General features: G+C 38.3%; 1 long non-coding RNA gene across 1 annotated transcript in view; it reads left to right on the top strand.

The window, feature by feature from the left end:
* LOC116586775 overlaps positions 1–21,530 on the top strand; it is a 292,442-nt gene that overhangs the window by 217,549 nt on the left and 53,363 nt on the right. The window contains exon 4 of the long non-coding RNA XR_004284148.1: positions 1,449–1,512. This is a non-coding gene — a long non-coding RNA (uncharacterized LOC116586775). The remainder of the gene's footprint in view (positions 1–1,448; positions 1,513–21,530) is intronic.

Below are 21,530 nucleotides of genomic sequence, written 5' to 3'. Positions count from 1 at the left end.
TTCATTTAAATGGCCTCCCTCTTCTCTTTTTGTTCTCCATTGACTCATGTCAAAAAAGATAGCTTTGCCAATCTCATCTGGACAGCTCTTTTCAAAGAATGTCGACAATAGTGGAAATACTGTATTTAAAACCTAAGGGTCTAGGGTTTAGGGGTGCCTGCGTGTCTTAGTCAGTTGAGCATCTGACTCTTGGTCAGGTCAGGTCATGATCTCGTGGGTCGTGAGATTGAGCTCCCTGTGGGCTCTGGACTCAGAGAGAAGTCTAATTGAAGATTCTCTCCCTATGATCCTCCTACTACTCACACCTGCATGTTCTCTCTCTCAATCTCTCTCTCTCCTTCTCTCTCTCTCTGTCTAAACTAACTAACTAACTAACTAAATAATCTTAAAAAAACAGCAACCCCAAAGTAAGATCTTAATAATGAGTACCTTCATGGTTTTAACTTTCTCTACATAGCAATTTAGAGTCATTGAACTTTTCTTTTCTAATGTTATATACACAATCTAAAAAATATTTTGATTCAACTGTTTGGATTAGGAATTCTATGTAGACATAGCCAACATTGTTGCTGGAGGGAAAATATGAAGAGGGCAAAGTGAGAAAAATCACAGCCTGGGGATAAAAGAAGAATAAAGGGAAAAAACAATTGTGCTCTTTATGAAGAACATTGAGACCAACATTTGAGCTACCTCCAATGTTTATTGTGATCTGGGGGCCAATGAAATACATGTTCTTTGACAGTGTCTTCCAAATTTTAACTGATAGACCAAAGTGGTGTCTTTTGTTTGATATAACTAAAGTTGAACAAAGTATTTCTTTTATTGTGGACTTTCTGTTCATATCTCTTCTGCCCATTTTCTATTGGGTTGTGCATTATTTATATCAGATTGTTTTTATTGTTTTCTTTTTATGTTGTTTGTTAAGCTTATTCTTGGAGCTTTATAAAAACTCTTTACATGTCAAGAAAACAATGCTTTCTACATGAAGAAATGTTTTGTTTCATATTGTCAAATTAAGGGCATGACATCATTTAAAAACATGAATCAGGAAAGCATCAATAGTTCTGGAAAATGATTACGTGTGTGTGCGTGTGTGCGCGCACGCGCGCGCACGCGGAAGTTTATTTTATTCAATTTAATTGTAATACAAGCATGAAATAGCACCAAATTAGCACTTATTCCTATTTAAAAGAAAGCAAAGAAAAAACATTTTTTGTTCAATTTTGTTCACTTTTTATATTTTTTATTTTTATTACTGTTTCTTTTAGAAAAGCATCCTTTCTTATGAACCTCTATCAACGAAGATATTTGATACATATAGTGCCACTTTTATTCTAAGTTTCAGTAAGAGTTTTATTCATACATTTTAGTTTTAAAAACATGTCAAAATTGGGTAAGAATTCTGTTAAGAATACCACAGTGTTTATTTTCTCTATTTTTCCTTCCAGATACAGTGTGGGTCAACAATAGTATTTTGCTTAAGGATGCTCACTGCATACAATTGCTCTCAAGGTACTGTGTTGTGCCATTACACTGTTTGGTTATATCTGAGTATAATTTCTTGTTTCTCTTATTTTTACCAGTAGTGTCTGGCACTATCTTAAACTTTGGGTGTTCAATAATAGATATTAACTAGTGAAATTAATTAAGCCAATTGATGCATTATTAATACTTGTCATTATTAATAATAGTAGTGGAAGTAGTAAATAGAGCTATAGTTTTTAGTATTTCTTTCCTAGGATTTACGAAAAGAGGAAGATATGATCAGTTTTATAATCTGTAAAATAGGAACACAAATAGCATTTTCCCTATGAGAAAATGGTGTCCTTTTCCCATCCCAATAAAATATACAGGGCTCAGCAATGCTCAAATCACTCCCCAAATTTGCTAAATTAAGTTCTTTTTTTTTTTAACAGTTTTTTTTTAAAAGATTTTATTTATTTATTTGACAGATAGAGATCACGAGTAGGCAGAGAAGCAGGCAGAGAGAGAGGAGGAAGCAGGCTCCCTGCTGAGCAGAGCGCCCAATTCAGGGCTCGATCCCAGGACCTCGGATCATCACCCGAGCTGAAGGCAGAGGCTTTAACCCACTGAGCCACCCAGGCGCCCCAATTAAGTCCTTTTCTAAGAAAATGACCCAAACAGAGGGAGGAAAACAACTGCAAGCTATCCAGTATTGTGTGTGTACTGAGGAGATTAATTACCAGGAGTTTGATTCTGTGTTTGACCAAGAGAGAAATGCGATTCTTTCTGAGTTAAGCACATAGGCATTTAGAGACTTTTATCGTCAAGAGTGCTTCAGGAAGAGTTTCCCCTCCATTGTCATGGTTTATTATTGGATTATATGATTTTCATTTTTTCCATCCCCGGACTTACCACTTTAAATGCTCCATCCTTTGCAATCAAATGTATTTCTTAAGCTTCATTTAAAAGCAACAATAGTGATGTTCTATGGAATGGAAAAAGAAAAGGAGGGAAAAAATTGAGAAGAGATCTAATTTACCACAACACATCTTAAGGAATGAGAAGAAGAGAAACCTGTCTCTTGGAACTCTCATGCTCCAGTACAGGGCCAATTGTAGGTTCACAAGGCTGTGGGTTTTAGAGGCAGATTTCTGAGAAACGGGTTTTGTTGGAAAGGGGAGCCACAGAGCCACAGGCCTATTGCAAAAGTGTTTGGGGGCCCTGTTGACCTAACAGCTACTAAAACACTTCCAAGGATAAGAAATACTAGAAATAATAAACAAATATCACCAACCTCCTTGGGTTAGGAGCAAGATTTGGAAGTGAAGCGTGAAGATGGTGTAGAGCTAAGACCCTGGACATAGAAAAAACCAAGTACTCTTATAAAGCCTTGTTTGCTACATCTGCCTCTTGGTTCTTGTCTCTGCCCATGCAGAAGGGAGAGCACTTAGTGAGGAGTCTGAAGAACCCGGAGTTCATATCCACCCTTTAATCTCGAGTTATTTTCTCTATGAATCCACAGCCTTGAGGGTCCTCTTAGCATGGCCTGCAGTCTGTGATCCTACCTTATAAGTACAAGGGCAAAGACCACGGTATTAAATATAAGCAAATACTTTCTAAGCAAGTTAAGCTATTTTTTTTTACCCAAGATTTTATTTATTTATTTGACACAGAGAGAGAGAGCACAAGCTGGTGTGGGGGGGGGGGGTGGCAGCGGGAGAGGGAGAAAAGCAGACTCCCTGCTGAGCAGGGAGCCCCATGTCTGGCCTTGATCCCAGGACTCCAGGATCATGACCTGATCCGAAGAGAGACGCTTAACTGACTGAGCCACCCAGGTACCCCAAGTTAAGCTATTTTGATGAATACGTTTTTGTGTGAAGTCCTGGACTTTTTGATCATAAAACTATTAATGTTATCACTTTCCCAGCTGCCTCCACCTCCCACCAACCCACCCATTTCCCATACATTTTTAAATTGTTTTAGAACTAGCCTGAAATATGCTGACATGGAGGTATAAAATATAAGTTTGCCAGACTAACTCTTGTTATCTTACAATTTTAGAGCTGATTAAAAATGCCCTCGGGGATTTTCTGGTTCAATTTCTTCATTTTAGGAAAGAGGGGCAACATGCGTTTTACCCAAAGATCAGAAATTGCCACTGCCACACCCAGAGCCTCAGACCCCACCACCGCATACAGTTCGCCTGACCTCTAACACGGGGTTCACCTCCTTGCCTGAGGGTTTTCCTTTTGCCCCTGAAGCCTGCTCTGTCCACCCAAAGGACAGGCCAGAAATGCCTGGGGAATTACTGCTCCATACTCCAGCAGTCTTTTGCCAGTGATAGACATCCATAAATATGTACCCCAGTTTCTTCACCATCAGCCCCCACATTGCCTATTAAATAATTCTGAGGCCTGTGTTCATGTCTATACTCACCCCAGGGCTCCCAGCTGATTATGTTCTACTTGCTCACAATGGTAACTTATATTGTAATTTAATATAATTAACTTATAATTATATAATAACATTTGTTATAGGTGGTAACTATAACATATTATATATTACAGGTGATTATATATATACTAATATTAGACTACTATATATGTATAATATATACATAAATATATACATAACATATACATATGTGTGTGTGTGTGTGTTAGTATAATAGCACCCCTATGCTGGCATATATATATAGAGAGAGAGAGTAGTATAATAGCCCCCCATACACATATACACACATATATATATGTGTGTGTATCTGTGTTTGTGTGTGTATATATATATATACACACACATATATAGTAGTGTAATAGCCCCCCTTATACTGGCATCCTTTTTTTTTCAGCTTACTTCCCCATTACTCTACCCCTGCTTCCTAGATTGCCTTCCAAAATCTATTATTTCCACTCAGATCCTAATCTCAGTTTCTGCTTCTGGGGGGACTTCAAAGATAAACCTTCAAAGATGCATCTTGCACCTACTTCTACTTTTTTTCTAGCACATGGTTTCCTAATGATTTGTTTTTGTAGCTGTGACTCCTGCCAGTTAGTAGATTTGCTGATGACTGTCAGTTGTTTTTCAACTTTGCTTTCTTATGCATAATTAAACTGAACTTGCAAGACTTCCCCACTGGTTACTCCAGAGCTGGGAGGAAGTGCCCAGGGCTCCTGGTTCCTGTGGTTCTCTTCATGCAACAGCATCATTCATGCCTTCTCTTGTGGACCTTTACTGTTTCTGCCCACCCAGCATGCACTCTACCTTTGGCCAATTTCAGTCCTCAAGGATAGGGCTTCAGATACATGTAGCTCTTACCTCTGACCAGAGTGATTTGCTCAGAGATCCAAACTGATGGGGCTGCTGGGAAAGAGGCTTGTTCTTTCCCTCTCCCTTCTCCTTCCTGCTTGCCTTCCTTCTCCCTGCTTCTTTGATTTCTCTCCCTTCCTCCCTTCCTTCCCTCTCTCTTCCTCCCTTCCTCTCTCTCTCTCTCTTTCTTTCTCCCTTCCTTCCTCCCTTCCTCCCTCTCCCCTTCCTTCCTTTTCCTTCCTCCCCTCCCCTCCCCTTCCCTTCCGTTCCCTTCTCCTTCTTTCCTACCTCCCTTCCTCCCTTCCTTTCTTCTCTCTCTCTCTCTCTCTTTCTTTCTTTTTTAAATATTTTATTTATTTATTTGACAGACAGAGATCACAAGTAGGCAGAGAGACAGGCAGAGAGAGAGAAGAAGGGAAGCAGGCTCCCCGCTGAGCAGAGAGCCCAATGCGGGGCTCGATCCCAGGACCCTGGGATCATGACCTGAGCCAAAGACAGGGGCTTTAACCCACTGAGCCACCCAGGCGCCCCACTCTCTCTATTTCTATTACTAGAGTTACTAGAGTTTATAGGAATATAAGCCTAAAGTTTTTGGTAAACAGCTGACTATCAACAGAAGAGAGTCTGTTTATGGTAAAATCAATAGGGGGAGAGTAGAATGAATATTTAGAGGGGGTGGGGGGAGGAGCTGAATCCTAAACACACTTAGTTTTTGCATTCGGATGTGTCTACAGATCTTGAACTTTCAGCTATGTAAGTTAGCATATTACCATTTTTGCTTAAGTCAGTTGAGTTGAGTTTCTTAGAGTCAAGTACAAGTTTTGTTAAATTACCCACTTTGTAGCAGACCCTGGCCAGGTACTAGCATGCAGGGATACACAAACTATCATGTTCCACATAGAATTTGCATATTAGTAGGTGATTTGAAAAGTAATATTATAACACTGTGCTTTTAATCTTCTTGGCTTCCTTTCTTGGAGCCACCATGTTTCTTCTTTTCTTGACTTTCTGAAGAGACAAAGAAGCTGGTTTATTTTCCTTTCAATATCCCCAGTCACACAAAACTCCTTTCTAGTACTTTTTTTAAGAGGCCAGAATATCCTGGTTGTTTGTTCCAAATGATGAATGTCCCCATTGCTTATTAACCTCCAAAATAGGCAGCCCCCACCATTAGGGCTTATAGTCTATATGAGACAACATAAAAACAAGACATATTCTCCCCCATGCACATTTCAAATGAAATGTAACGGAAGAGAAATAAATAAAAATGAGAAAAAAATGACTTAAATGGTTTATGTTGGAAAATGTTATATGGGCAATAATGGTGCTTATATGGGCTTTGGGCAGAGACTTTGATAATGAAGGTTAAATGAGGGAATGTTGCAAAAAATGTTCACTGTTCATAAAAATAAATCTCTGGTATGAACCAGAATGAAATAAACAGAGTTGCAGGCGCCGGGAGCAGCTGGGGTGACCTCAGCCTCAGGTTGGTAATAGCCAGACTCACCGCAACCACACACTCTCACCTCAGCAGGATTCACTTAGCTCTCCATCACAGGCACTTGGAGTTCCGCAGCCTTGGGGGTGGCTCTTCAGCTGTCTCAGTGGAAAACAAAGGCCTGTCGTCTCAGGCATTTTTCCAACTTGCGTCCTGACAGGGTTTCCAGGAACCCTGCCTTTCTAGGTTAAGTATCAGTCCAGGAGTTTCAGACGCAAATGTCCACGGGGGCAGCAGGTTGCGTAGGAGTGAAATGGACTTGGAGAGGATAGTGGCAAACTGGAAAAAGCATGCCCCATTTGAAAGGGTCATCACTACTTCCACTACTCAGCTCCAGCTCACAGTGGCAATGCTGCCACTCGGTAGGGTCAGACCTTTCTATTTCTCAAGGGTGAGCTAGAAATCTGAATTTTATATGAATTTTTCTGATTTTTAAGGGTGGGCAATCCGTTTCTGTTGAATATATATATATTTTATATTCTATATATATAATATTCTATATATGATTATATATAATTATAATTAAATATATAAAATACATATATAATAAAAATACAAATATATATATAACACAAATACAAATACATATATATATATAATACAAATACAAATACGTATATATTTATACGTATTTGTAGTGGCGTAGGGGGAAGGCAAAATAATACATGTTTATAGGACAGAACTGGCTGAGCAGCATCCAATTTCAATCCCTCACTAAGTGAATACTGAGATTATAAATATCATTGTTTGGTTTCATTGGTTGTTGCTGCAGAATTGTCAGTAAAGTTCCTCCATACTGTGTAGTCCTGGAGGTAGGAGTTTATATTAGAAACAACCATTCATTAGCATGAACTATGTGCTGGGCATTTTGCTATGAGTTTTGCAGGGATTATTTCATTATATTCCCCCTACATTCCTAAAAGGGAAGCACTAGTGTTAACCTACCTTATAGAAGGGGAAACTGATGTTTCCAGAAATGAAATAGTTGACCACAGTCATTATATAGGATATCCTGTGTACACCATTTTACATCTTCTTGACCTCGCCACTAATGCCAGCCAAGGCTACCACTTTACTTCATGCTCTTCTCTATGGCTTCCTTTGGTTTTCTGGGGACATTAACATATCATGGGATGACCCTCCACCAATGGAGGCAGGATTAAGTGGATAAAGGCTTTTGTCTCCAGCCGACAGGTTTTTTTTTTTTTTAATTTAATTTAATTTTTGTGTGTGTGTTCCAAAATTTATTGTTTATGCACCACACCCAGGGATCCATGCAATACATGCCCTCCATAACACCCACCATCAGGCTCACCCAACCCCCCACTCCCCTGCCCTCCAAAACCCTCAGTTTGTTTCTCAGAGTCCACCATCTCTCATGATTTGTGTCCCCCTCTGATTTCCCCCAACTCATTTCTTCTCCCCATCTCCCCCTGTCCTCCGTGTTATTTCTTATGCTCCACAAGTAAACGAAACCATGATAATTGACCATCTCTATCTCACTTATTTCACTCAGCACACCAGCACTCCAGTCCCATTCATATTGATACAAATGTTGGGAATTCATCCTTTCTGATGGAGGCATAATACTCCATTGTATATATGGACCATATCTTCTTTATCCATTTGTCTGTTGAAGGGCATCATGGTTCTTTTCACAGTTTGGCGACTGTGGCCATTGTTGCTATGAAAATTAGGATACAGATGGCCCTTCTGTTCATTACATCCGTATCTTTGGAGTAAATACCCAGTAGTGCAATTGCAGGGTCATAGAGAAGCTCTATTTTTAATTTCTTAACCCACTCAGCCACCCATGTGCCCCTATTTTAAATTTCTTAAGGAATCTCCACACTGTTTTCCAAAGTGGCTACACCAACTTGCATTCCCACCAACAGTGTAAGAAGGTTCCCCTTTCTCCATACCCTCTCCAACCCTTGTTGTTTACTATCTTGTTGATTTTGGCCATTCTAACTGGTGTAAGGTGGTATCTCAATGTGGTTTTGATTCGAATCTCCCTGATGGTTAATGATGACGAATGGCTAATGATGGTTAGCCATTTGTATGTTGTCTTTGGAGAAGTGTCTGTTCATGTCTTCTGCCCATTTTTTGGACATGATTATCAGTTTTGTGTGTGTTGAGTTTGAGGAGTTCTTTATAGATCTTGGATATCAGCCCTTTGCCTGTGGTATCATTTGTGAATATCTTCTCCCATTCTGTGGGTTGCCTCTTTGTATTCTTGACTGTTTTCTTTGCTGTGCAGAGACTTTTGGTCTTGATGAAGTCCCAAAAGTTCACTTTCGCTTTTGTTTCCTTTGCCTTTGGGGACATGTCTTGAAAGAAGTTGCTGTGGCTGATGTCAAAGAGGTTACTTCCTATGTTCTCCTCTATGATTTTGATAGATTCCTGCATCACATAGAGGTCTTACTCTCTCTCTTCACAGAAGACATGATACTTTATATGGAAAATCCAAAATACTCCACCCTCTGACTACTAGAACTCATACAGTAATTCAGTAATGTGGCAGGATACAAAATCAATGTACAGAAATCAGTTGCTTTCCTATACACTAACAATGAAAATATAGAAAGGGAAATTAGAGAATCGATTCCATTTACTATAGCACCAAGAACCAAAGAAACCTGGGAATAAACTTAACCAAAGGGGTAAAGGATCTGTACTCAAGGAACTATAGAACACTCATGAAAGAAATTAAAGAAGACAAAAAAGATGGAAGAGCATTCTGTGCTCGTGGATCCAAAGAATAAACATTGTTAAAAATGTCTCTACTGCCTAGAGCAATCTGTACTTTCAATGCCATACCGATCAAAATTCCACCGGTATTTTTCAAAAAGCTGGAACAAACAATCCTAAAATTTGTGTGGAACCAGAAGAGACCCCGAATTGCTAAGGAAATGTTGAAAAAGAAAAACAAAACTGGGGGCATCATGTTGCCTGATTTCAAGCTTTACTACAAAGCTGTGATCACCAAGACAGCATGGTACTGGCACAAAAACAGACACATAGACCAGTGGAACAGAGTAGAGAGCCCAGATATGGACCCTCAACTCTATGGTCAAATAATCTTTCCTGTCAAAGCAGGAAAAAATATACAGTGGAAAAAAGACACTCTCTTTAATAAATGGTGCTGGGAAAATTGGACAACTATGTATAGAAAAATGATACTCAACCATTCTCCTACACCATACACAAACTCAAATGGCTGACACATATTCCATAAGATTCCTCAGAAGACTTTAAGTTTTCTCCCATTTTTCTTCCAATATGTGGTTATCTCAGTCTGCCATTCATTTTCCCAATTTAGACAGAGATGTGGTCTTGAAAACTATTTTACTTCCTTTATTAAAAAAATAATTAACTAGTTAAATTTTTAATTGAGATATAATTGACATGCAACATTGTGTAAGTATAAAGTAAATAACGTGTCAGTTTGATACATTTATATACTGTAATATGATTACACAAGCATTAGTGTTAGATAACACTTCTATCACATCTCATAATTATCATTTCTTTTTTGTGGTGAGAACAGTTAGGATCCATTTTCTTAGCAACTTTGAAGTTTATAATACAACATTGTTGACTATAATCACTATGCTGTGCATTAGAGCTCTAGAACTTATTTATCTACTAAATGCAAGTTAGTATTCTTAAAAACAACATCTCCTCAATTTTCCCACCCCCCAAACCCTGGTAACCAACATTCTACTCTGTTTTTACAAGTTTGACATATATTTTATTTTTATATTTTATATATATTTTATATTTTGTAAGTTCCACGTATAAGTGATAACATATAATATTTGTCTTTGTCTGACTTATCTTACTTAGCATAATACCCTCAAGGTCTATTCATGTTTTTGCAAATGGAGGGATTTCCTTCTTTCTCAAGGAATGTTATTTCATTGTATGTGTACATACATGTGTGGTAGAGATGTATGTACCACATCTTCTTTAGCCATTTATCTGTTGACAGATACTTAGGTCATTTGCATTATCTCGTATATGTGAATAATGCCATAATGAACAAGGGTGTACAGATATTTCTTTGAGATATTGATTTCAATTCCTTCAGATATGCACCCAGAAGTAAAATTGCTGGATCATATGTTAGTTCAATCTGTCATTTTTTGAGGTAGTGCCACTGTTTTCTATAATGGTTCTACCATTTTTACAATCCCACAAATATCATGTAAGGGTTCCCTAATCTCTAGATCCTTTCCAACATTTGTTCTTTCTCTCTTTGATAACAGTCATTCTAACAGATCTGTGGTGATATCGTGGTTTTAATTTCCATTTCTCTGATGATTAGTGATGTGAACATCTTTTCATGTATCTATTGGCTACTTGTATATCTTTTTTGGTAAAATGCCTATTCAGGTCCTTTGCCTATTTTTAAATCATATTATTACTTTTTTGCTATTGAATTGTATAACTTCTTTACGTATTTTGGATATTAAACCCATATCAGATCTGTTTTGTGAATATTTTCTCTCATTCCTTAGTTGCCATTTCACTCTATTGACTGTCCTTCGCTATGCAGAAACTCTTTAGTTTAATGTAATCTCACTTGCTTATTTTACTGTTTTATCTAAGAAATCGTTGACAAGACTAATGTCAATAATCCTTTCCCCTATGTTTTCTTCTTTGGGTTTTACAGTTTCAGGTCTTATGGTTCAGTCTTTTACCAATTGTGAGTTAATTTTTGTGAGTGGTACAAGGGAATGGTCTAGTTCCTCCTTTTGCATGTGGATAACCTGGTTTTCCCAACACCATTGAAGAGACTGTCCTTTCCCCATTGTGTGTTCTTGATGCCCTTGTCAATAATTAGTTGACCATATATGCACGGGTTACGTCTGGACTCTATATTCTGTACCATTGGTCTATGTGCCTTCTGTTGCTCTAGTCAAATCTAAGGGAAAAAACAATAACAAAACCAAAAAACAACCCTCAAAGATAATAACAAATGGCAGTGAGACTGTCTTTCTGACATGGAAATATGATGGAGTCTGGGAACTAGGGTTACTGCCCCTCTATGAGCTCCTGCTGACTCCAGCTGGCTGTCACTGTGCAGGAATGCAGGTTCTATCATGCCAGATCTCCTAATTGTTCAAGAGAAGTCAAAAACTCAGAGATGTTTTTTAAATGTTGACAATGAATTCAGATTTTTTAAAAAACAGTAGGCAAGCCAACACTGGCAGAGCAAATAGAACACATCTACAAATTGTTCTTTCTTTCTTTTTTTTTTTTTTTTTAAATTTTTATTTATTAGAGACACAGCCAGAGAGAGAACACAAGCAGGGGGCGTGGGAGAGGGAGAAGCAGGCTTCCCGCTGAGCAGGAGCCCGATGCAGGGCTGGGTCCCAGGATCCCGGGATTATGACCTGAGCCGAAGGCAGGCACTTAATGACTGAGCCACCAAGGTGCCCCTACAAATTGTTCTTTACACACAGGCCACTGGTTTGCCTTCTGTATTATAGGTTCTGCCCTTTGTCCCCCCAAATCTCTGAACCATGTTTTCCTGGGAGAGGTGCAAGTCTTGGGAGAATGCATAGTACATGGCAGGCCACTGAATTTGTCACTTAGGATTCTCTTCACTTTCTATTTCTAGGGGAAGTAGGTTAAGATGTGTTTATGTATTTCTCTCTCTCTCTCTCTCTCTCTGTGTATGTTTGCTAAGGATCCAGAAAGAGACCTAATTCAAGAGAAACTAATATGTATTACATTGACTTTTTTCAGATACTATGAAGAGGCCAAGGAAAAACAAATTAATTATCCAAATAGATGTCTTTTGCTGATGGATGGCAATACTTGAACATGTTAGATAGATATTTTTAAAAAGCCTTCTTAAATCAGCAAGAAAGGAGTATATGACTTTCATTTTGTTTTCCTTTGTGCAAAATCATTGTGTCCCCTGACCAAATTTCTATTGGCCTTGATCATTCGTTGGCTATTTTAGTTCTTCATTGTGTCAGCCTTTAGTAAGAGCCTCTTCTGAATGGGACTTGCTATGTCATAACTATATAAAATATTCATTAATATGATGCTTTTAATGGATTTGTTTGGAATGAGCTTAAGTGGAGGGAGCCATCAATGATTTGTGGAGCAGGAGGGCTCTTCCAGGGCTATGTCTGCCCCAAGTGCTGCCTTGTCTCCAAAGCCCCTCCATCTGCCCTCTTTGCTTGCAGGCTCAAATCTGAGAGGGGACACTGAGACCATTCTGATGGGGGTTTTCCAAACTGGAAATGCTATTCCTTTTGCATGAATATGTTCCAACTTTGGGTTTTTTATGTTGTGTTCAGTGGAAGTATGCTACAGCTTTTCTGAATTATACTAAAGTACTTTTGCCATGTAGAATTAATTGCCTAGTGTGTGAATGCTCAAGCTCTGAAATTAGACAAATTTAGCTTTGAATCCTGGTTTTGCCACCTACTAATTGTGTGGCCTTGAGGCAACATCTCTGTGGCCTCAGTTTCATCATCTTTTAAACTAGAGCAATGCTAGTATTTAATTCATACAATATTTGAAGATTGAATGGGGATAGTTTGCAAAGTAACCTAGTGCCTGAGACCTATTAAAAACTTATTAACTTCAGGGGTGCCTGGGTGGCTCAGTCAGTTAAGCATCTGCCTCAGCTCAGGTCATGATCCTAGGGCCCTGGGACAGAGCCCCACTTCGGGTTCCCTCCTCAGTGGGGAACCTGATTCTCCCTGTCTCCCTCCTTGTGCTCACTCTCTCTCTTTCTCAACTAAATAAATAAAATCTTTAAAAAATTTATTACCTTTATCCATTATTCTCTAAGTAGTAAGCATCCAACTGCTGCCACGTATCTGGGTCCATTTGAAGTTTTTATGGAACCTTCTGCTAGGCAAGTGCCATTTGGTTCTTACTCATACCAATAGAGCAGGTATAACCAAGCACCTTTAAACCAATGAATGAAATATGGACCTGAGAGGTTAAGTGAAATGATCAAGACTCCTATGCAAGGTGGTGATGGGACCTGGGAATAGAATGAAATATTTTGACTTCTTCCTCAGCATTAATTCCAATCCTTTATACCAGATTAAAAGTTTTTCTTTTTATTTTTTGCATCTAGAGTACATCTGGACCTAAATCATGCCATTGTTTTTGTTTTTAGAGAGAGGGAGAGAGAGAGAGGAAAGGGGGAGGGGGCAGAGGAAAAGAGACAATTTTTTAAAAAGATTTTTATATAGTCATTTGAGAGAGAGAAAGAGAGCATAAGTTGGGGGTAGGGGTGGAGGGGCTGAGGAGAAGCAGACTTCCCATAGAGCAGGGAGTCCAACTCAGGACTCAATCACAGGACCTTGGGATCATGACCTGAGGTGAAGGCGGACACTTTAGTGACCGAGACACCCAGGTACCCTGGAGAGAGAGAATCTGAAACAGACTCCTCTCTGAGCTTGGAGCTGGGCACAAGGCTCAATTTCACAACTTTGAGGTCATGACCTGAGCTGAAATCAAGAGTTGGATGCTTTAACCGACTGAGCCACCCAGGTGCCCATGAAGTCATGCCATAGTGATCTCTACTATTTAATTTCTACCTGTGCACCTCTGTACTTTTCAGTCCTCAGTGCTCACCTTCTTTTCAACCTTTTGAAATATGGTCGCATGAGATAAATAACAGTAAAAAATCCTCCCTATCTTAACAATATCAACCTCAAAATCTGGACTCTTGAGGCCCAGCCCAAGCATCCAGCAAGCATACTATCGTTTCAGCCCATCCCATTCAGTTCTTCCTGGTTCCGAGTACTGTGTGTGTGTTAGAGACCTGTAACTCCCCTGTTGGCGAGTGATCTTGGGCAGATATCGTCACTTTTTGGGTCTTTGTTTCTCTGTTCTTAAAATGGAAAAGATTATTAATTTATTTACAAGGGAATAATACTTCCCTATAAAGGTATGGAAGACATTTAGCAATGATCAATTTTGCATGTTGCCCTCTGGGGCTGGGTGGGGCTAAGGCTTTATTTTCATAATCTTCAAACTGAAGTCACAAACAATTTTCATAAGATTGCTGGAATAATGAAACAGCTGTTTCTCAGGGCAGGGTCCAGTGAAGTGGCAGGGATGGAGCAACCACAGGGGAATGGGCCGGAGGCTGCTTCAAATAGACTCTTCCTTGGTGTCTCAGTCCTGGGAGGGAAAATATGCTCATCAAGATCCTGATTAAGCAGGGATTGCCAACGGCACTCTTTGTAACCAGGCAAACAAGAGGTCCTCCCCCACCCCCCACTTCTGCTCTTAAAACAAAAATCTATCAAGATTTAATCACATTGCTTTATCTCCAGGATCTAACCTCTGAGTGTTCATGGGAACATTTTGCTTTGTCTTCAGGCCCTAAGGCATGTGCCTCTATGGGAGCCATGGTCCCTTTAGGGTTTTTACTTGAGTTGAAAAAGCAAAGATTGCTTTTTGTTCCCCTTTGACTCTCTTCCGAATTAACATGAAATTGAAGATGACTGTAGTTAGGGGGGAAAAAAGAGGAGTGAGAGAGAGAGAACAATGAGGAAGGGAGCCAGGAAAGAAGGCTGGGAAAACCAGTGTGAAGAGTGTGCCTTGGAACCCAAGGGAAGCTCTGTGTTCATCAAGCTGATAGTTCCCCTTCCAGGCCCTCAGCAAAATGAAAATGCCTCACCCAACCACATTTAAATCCTTTCATCTAGGTCTCTAAAACCCTGCTCTGGGGAATGCACTTGGGAGTGTGAATTCCTCCAAGTTGATTATCTCATTGAAATTGCAGATGCCAACCCCCACCCCACCTTTGGTTGTCCTTCCATTGTAATGGACTTTTCTGGGGCTTCATGACCAAATTGATGCCAGCACAAGGGGGGCTGCATCTGAATGTGTAATTGAGAAACAACACAGACACTGATGTCTCAGTATTAATTAATGGAATTTGATGTTTATTGCTGTTGTGTCAGCCAATCACTTTTTTCAGAAAATTAATTAAACCATGGGTAGGGGTTTAGCAGCTCCCTACACAAGGCCGAGGGCTGATTGGGAGCCTTTGGGACTGGGAAAAGGAACTGCATCTGTGGTTTAAATCGTGCGTGAGCTTTGTCTAAAACCACAGACTTATATTCCAACTCAGAGAATGGAGAGGAATGTGGGGACGGGGTCTTTGTTGCCTCTTACCCTTAATCACTCCTCACTTTTGTCATTGGATTTTTCCTTCTCACCTCCTTCCAGTGACCCTCCCTACTCTGTGCAGTGTAAATCCACCTATTTGCCTGCTGAGATGACGTGTGAAATAAACAGTGGCAAAAGAACTCTCATAAGAAAAATCTTAGTAAGGCTGGTTCAGATGCAGTCACCAGATGGCTTGTATTAGACAGAAAGGCCTGGATTTCAATAATCTGTCCTTCTAAAATGTCATTAGCATTTCTGGATGCTTCTTTCTTTTCTTCTTCCTACCTCCATCTCTTTTCTTTATTCTTTTTTTGTTCCTGGTTGAACAAAAATTACATTTATTTCAAGTTTTTTGAATAACATCATTTTGTGATTATGAACTGAAATGATACATATACACTTAAAATCCATTAAAAACAGAAAAGTATAGAAAGAATGCCTATTGAGGAGTAATAATTCATATTTGAGAGATTATCAGGTAACACGCTCTGTGCTAAGTGCTCTATGTGTATGATCTCATTTAATCATTTAAACGACCACATGAGGAAGGTACTGTTTTTATCTGTGTTTTGTAGATGAGAAAATTGAAGAAAGTTAAATAACTTTTCCAAAGTCACATGGCTTTTGAGGAGTAACATAGACTTTGAACCAAGGCAGTTTGACTCCAAAATCTACATTCTTATCATGTGCTCTACTGTCTTGCACTGGGTTGTGCCAACTACATTTTGGGCTGGGTACACAGATCAAAACAGAGGGTACCAATTGAGAAGGTCTCCAATCACTCAGACCAGTGCTCCTGGGAGGCATCTGGTCTGGGAAGCTCACTACCCTCCATACGCAGGCTCTCTGCCTTATAGGCTCAGAAGCCTGTTTTTTTATAGGAATAAATTAACATTAATTGAGTTCGTATTAACAGTTATGTATGGTACCCAGGAATATTAAGCTTGTTAACTTACAAGAGCAAGGTCATAGTCTAGAAGGACTTGCATTCACCGACCAGTGCATCCTCCCTATAGTAAGGCTGCACGACAAGTTAACTAACAACTGTTTTCTTGCACTGGGTGCCTGGGATCATTGCATGGGGACTCATTTAGCTAACTCTGAGCTGAGTTATCTTTTCAGTACCACCCTTTCCCTCTCCTTCTCCCTTGCTCATTGTAAGAGTAATGGAAACCTTAACACACTACGCCAATGCTGTCTCTCCCCTTTATCTATCATCCTTTGACTTCCCACCCTTCATTTCGATAACATCCTTACCGTAGATTTCTTACTATGTTGTTATGTTATAGTCAAGTCTTGTTGGTCTGGTCTGGGAACCATTCTGTCTTCTGAAAGTGGCTTTGTGGATATCTGCCCACATCTATTATCCACTGATTTAAAGCTCTTCTTCCAAAGGGCTCAATTAAAAAAAAAATTATTGATGCATACTTTACATATCATAAAGTTTAAGTGTACTTTAAGTGTACAACTGAATGATTTTTAGGAAGTTTACTGGGTTGTACTTGTCATAACACATTCATCAGCACAAAAAATCCATAATGCCCAGTTATACTTAATCTCTGTTCCCATCCCCATTTCAAATAGATAAAATCCTATAGTATTATGGTCTTTTGTGTTTGGCTTCTTTTGGTTACAATAATGTTTTGGAGATCTAACCATTTTGTAGCATGTAGCATGCATTCCTTTTAATAGTGTTCTGTTATATGGACATGCCATATTTTGTTAATGGACATTTCGAGTTGTTTCTATTTTTTAGCTATCATGAATAATGCTATAGTAAACATTTATGTTCAAGTTTGTGTGGCCACATGTTTCCATTTCTCTTGCAGTTACCTATGAGTGGAATTGCTGGGTTATATAATAAATTTACATTTAACTTTTTAAGAAGCATCCAACATATTTTCCAAAGTGGCTACATCAAAGGGCAGTTTTATTGCCCTAATTCCCAAGCTATTGAGGTATCCATCATGTTAGCTCCCCAGGACTGATAATAAAAGGAATAAAAATGAACCATAATCTCATCCCTATTAATATTTTACTGATGCATATAAATTACTATTTTATGTATATTTTATAAATATAAATGTAAAAAACTTTATTTCATGTATAATAGAAAATATTTGTTTATACATGTATATCTGTATTTTATGTCAAAATCCATATATTTATATATAGAAATGTGTATGGAGATTATATTAAAAGATTATATATGTGTATATACATATGTAAGACATATTATATTAATAATTGAGCTTTTAAAACTTATAATGGGATTATAGTCATTTATCTGTTATTAAATATGGAATTTAATTTAGTATCTTCCTAATCTCCACAAGGATAGAGTGTAATTTTTAAAACCATTGTCCTGTTTTTGAACTTTCAGGTTGTGTTTTTACTTCTAAATCATAATTAAATATGCTGTACTTTCAACTTTGGATTAAATTTTTAGCTGGTCCCCTTCTCATACTTTTTTTTAATATTTTATCCCTGTGATTTCCCATGGCCATATGTTCACCCTTCACCAAGTTTTCCCTCCCTGCTGTCTCTTATGAAGTACATATGCAGTCTGGCCGCTTCACCAGAGGAATAATTTAGAAAGCAAACTTGTATTTAAAATGTATCTATTTCTAATAATATCAAACCTGTTGATCAATTCAATTAAAGAAACAATAAGGAGGATGCTAGTTTAGTGAATATAGATAGATGGGCTGAAATATTTTATTCTGTAATAGGGTTTTACATTCACTTTGTCAGAGGATGGTGTAAAGGAGGTGACTTTTTAAGATTCTTACAGAGAATGTGGACATTTTAAGAAGGGTATCTTAATACTAACAACAACATCAAGTCCTCAGTGGCCTCCTAACACGTTGCAACCTGTAAATCAGTCTCTTGACAAGCCTTCCTACCTCTAGAATAAACCAGAATCAGTACACAGTTCTGATCCTTGACTGTTCAGTTCTCTCTACACGGTCATTCAAGACACATCATAGTCTCCCACTCTACTGCACAGAACTTACCCAAACTAAGAAATTGTTCCATAAGAAGAGACTCAAACTCTCAATTTGTTTCTTCTTTCTTTTTTTAAATTACAATGTTATTGAGATATAATTCAAAATCCAAAAATGTCACCCTTTTAAAATATATACTTCTGTCGTTTTAAGTACTTTCATGGTATCGTGCAGCCATTCACCATTTAAATAAAGAACATTTTCATTTTCGTCACCATAAGAAGGAATTCCAATCCCTCCTAGTTCCCTTCTCTCCTTGGCTCCTGGCAACTATTAATCTGCTCTCTGCCTCTGTAGATGTGCCTCTTCTGGACATTTACCTAGATGGAATCATACAGTCAATGGCTTTTTGTATCTGGCTTCTTTTACTTAGTTTGTTTTCAAGATTCATCCACGTTGTGGATGAATGTATCAGTACAGCATGTATCAGTTCTTTACCCATTTCCAGGCCAAATAATATTTCATTAAATAGTTACACTGTCCTGTTTTATCAATTTATCATTTGGTGATTTTATTTTTTGACTTTCTGTGTAATGATTCCATGAGTACTTATATACAAGATTTTGGTTGACATATATTTTGGAAGTTTTTCCTATAGTGCAGATCGAGTGAATAGATATCATTTAGGAAAATAACATATTCATGTAGTAGAGAATGAGTAGAACTGGAATTAGGTTAAGTGTTTCAAAAAGATAACTTGACTCTGACTTACTTTTTTCTCCTGAAACAAGTTTATTCCCTTGAAACCTTTCTACAGCAGTGTGTACAAGGCAAGAATCAGTAATTCCTTGAAGAGCTTCCCTGTGCTCAGAAACCTCCTAGAAGAGAAACAATGTCAACAGCAAAAATATAGAGGGAAAAATTCTTGGAATCAGGAGAGAACTGTTGTGGCAAGATTACTGATCTGTTAAAACCGGGTTGGACCTACTGTTATTTTTCTGTTCACTCAGGACACACTGCTTTTTTCCCTCTTGCTGCTGTTGACTAGAACTAGAAAGAACAGAGTGTGGTGAGAAGAGAATTCGCCTCTCTGAGAGTGACTAGCTGGCTGCATTCAGAATTAACACAGGAGGAAGTAACTCTCTGATGACTATGATAGTTAGCTCTGAAGTATATGTGTGTGTTTTTTTTTTTTTAACCCCAACAAATTTTGAAGTCTAAGCACTATAATAGAAGAAAACTGCTCAAAAGTACATGGATATAAAATTTGAGCCTGAAGCAAAAAATTTTGCCACTCACCTCCTCCGCTAGATGTCTTCAGCAATTCCCCTTACTCTCAAATTTGAATGCACATCAAAATAACCTAGAGTGCTCTTTGTACGTGTATTAGTAGCTCCCTCCCCAGACTTTCTGATTTAGTAGCTTTCTAACAAATTTCCAGGTAATTCTAATGCTTATTGGTGTAGAGAGCTTACTGCAAGAGCTGCAGCTCTAAAATTACCATGATGATCTCAATTTTATCCCATAAAATTCCCTTTTACCTCAATGTTGGTTTTATTTGGCCGTGTGGATAGCAATCTGGTTAAGTCTCCTTGAAAGCTGACTGAGTTTGCTTATTTTTGCATTCACAGTCTTCAGTATAAAGAGCTGGAAATAAGTGCTTATGTTTTTGAGCGAATGGATAGAACTAATTTATACTAAGATGTCAGTGATCTAAAGAAACTTAATGTGTTCCCTTTCTGGGATATTTAAATTTTAAGGGAAAATCAACATAAAATTAACTAATCTTGAAATTATGAAAATATGACCCAAAAAACCATACAACCTAATTTTTAAAAAGAGATTTTATTTATTTACTTGACAGAGAGGGAGCACAAGTAGCCAGAGTGGCAGGCAGAGGGAGAGGGAGAAGCAGGCCCCCTGCTGAGTAGAAAGCCTGATGTGGGGCTCACTCCCAGAACCCTGGGATCATGATATGAGCAGAAAGCAAACGCTTAACCATCTAATCCACCGAGGCAAGTATCCCCACATGACCTAATTTTTAAAATGTATAGAAAATTTGAGACACTTCACCAGAGATAGTATTTGGATAAAAAATCAGCACATGAAAAGATATGCAACATTAGTCATTAGAGAGATGCTTTAGAACCAGGATGAAATACAATTGCATTTATAACATTAAACTGTGTGACTCAGCAATTCTATTCCTAGGTCTTTATATAACTGTGATAAAAATATGTGTTCATGAAAATACGGTACCCAAAGGTTGGTAACAGTTTTATTCATGCCATCAAAAACTGGAAATAATCCAAATGCCCCTCAACTGGTAAATGGATTAACAATCTGTGGAATATCTGCACAACAGAATATTACTCATTAGTGAAAAAGAGAGTACTAGTGAGACGTAGAAAAACACAAATGAATTTCAAATGCATTATGCTGAGTGAAAGAAGACTTGAAGGAAGATGCATGATGTGGTTGTATTTTATATTATAGAAAAAGGCAAATTAATAGGAAAAGAGAATAATCTATGATTGATGAGAGTTAGGAGTTAGGGGTGGGTGACAACAATGGGTTGGCATGAGAGAATCTGTTGTGGGGGAGGATGGAAGTGCTTCTATCTTGATTGTTGTAGTGTATATACAAGTGTCTGACTTTGCTAAAACACTTAGAACTCTACACCACAAAGAATGTATTTCGTTGTATGCAAATCTTTTGTTGTTGTTGTTTTATGCAAATTTAAAATAATTATTTAAAAAAATAGTATCACTAAAGATCTTTTTGGAGAGAAATGGGGTGTGAAGCTTGAAGCTTCATGGGTTAGGGGACAGATGACCTGGGTTAGGTATGGCTTGACCAAGTAGTTTCATTGAGTGGTTTGCTGCCAGTAGCAAGAGCTAGTGAGTAGTGACTTAACTTTTTAGGACATCAAGGAGAGCCTAGGAATGCCAGGAAGAGAAGTGGCCAATAAAATAAATAATCCGTCAGAATAGAAGTGAGGTCATAGGGTAACTACTTCAATTGTAAATTGAGGAGAAAGGGGCCAATGACAGATTGCTTCTTCTGAATAAGATATGGAAGGGAAAAAAAATCTCATAAAGAATAGGATGAAAATGTTCCTCCTTGAGTGATTATCTATAGCAACATTA

This window comes from Mustela erminea, chromosome 3 (assembly GCF_009829155.1).
Source record: "Mustela erminea isolate mMusErm1 chromosome 3, mMusErm1.Pri, whole genome shotgun sequence".
Taxonomy (NCBI): Eukaryota; Metazoa; Chordata; class Mammalia; order Carnivora; family Mustelidae; genus Mustela; species Mustela erminea.
The sequence above is the reverse complement of the archived record's forward strand: the minus strand, read 5'-3'. Positions and strand labels throughout refer to the sequence as shown.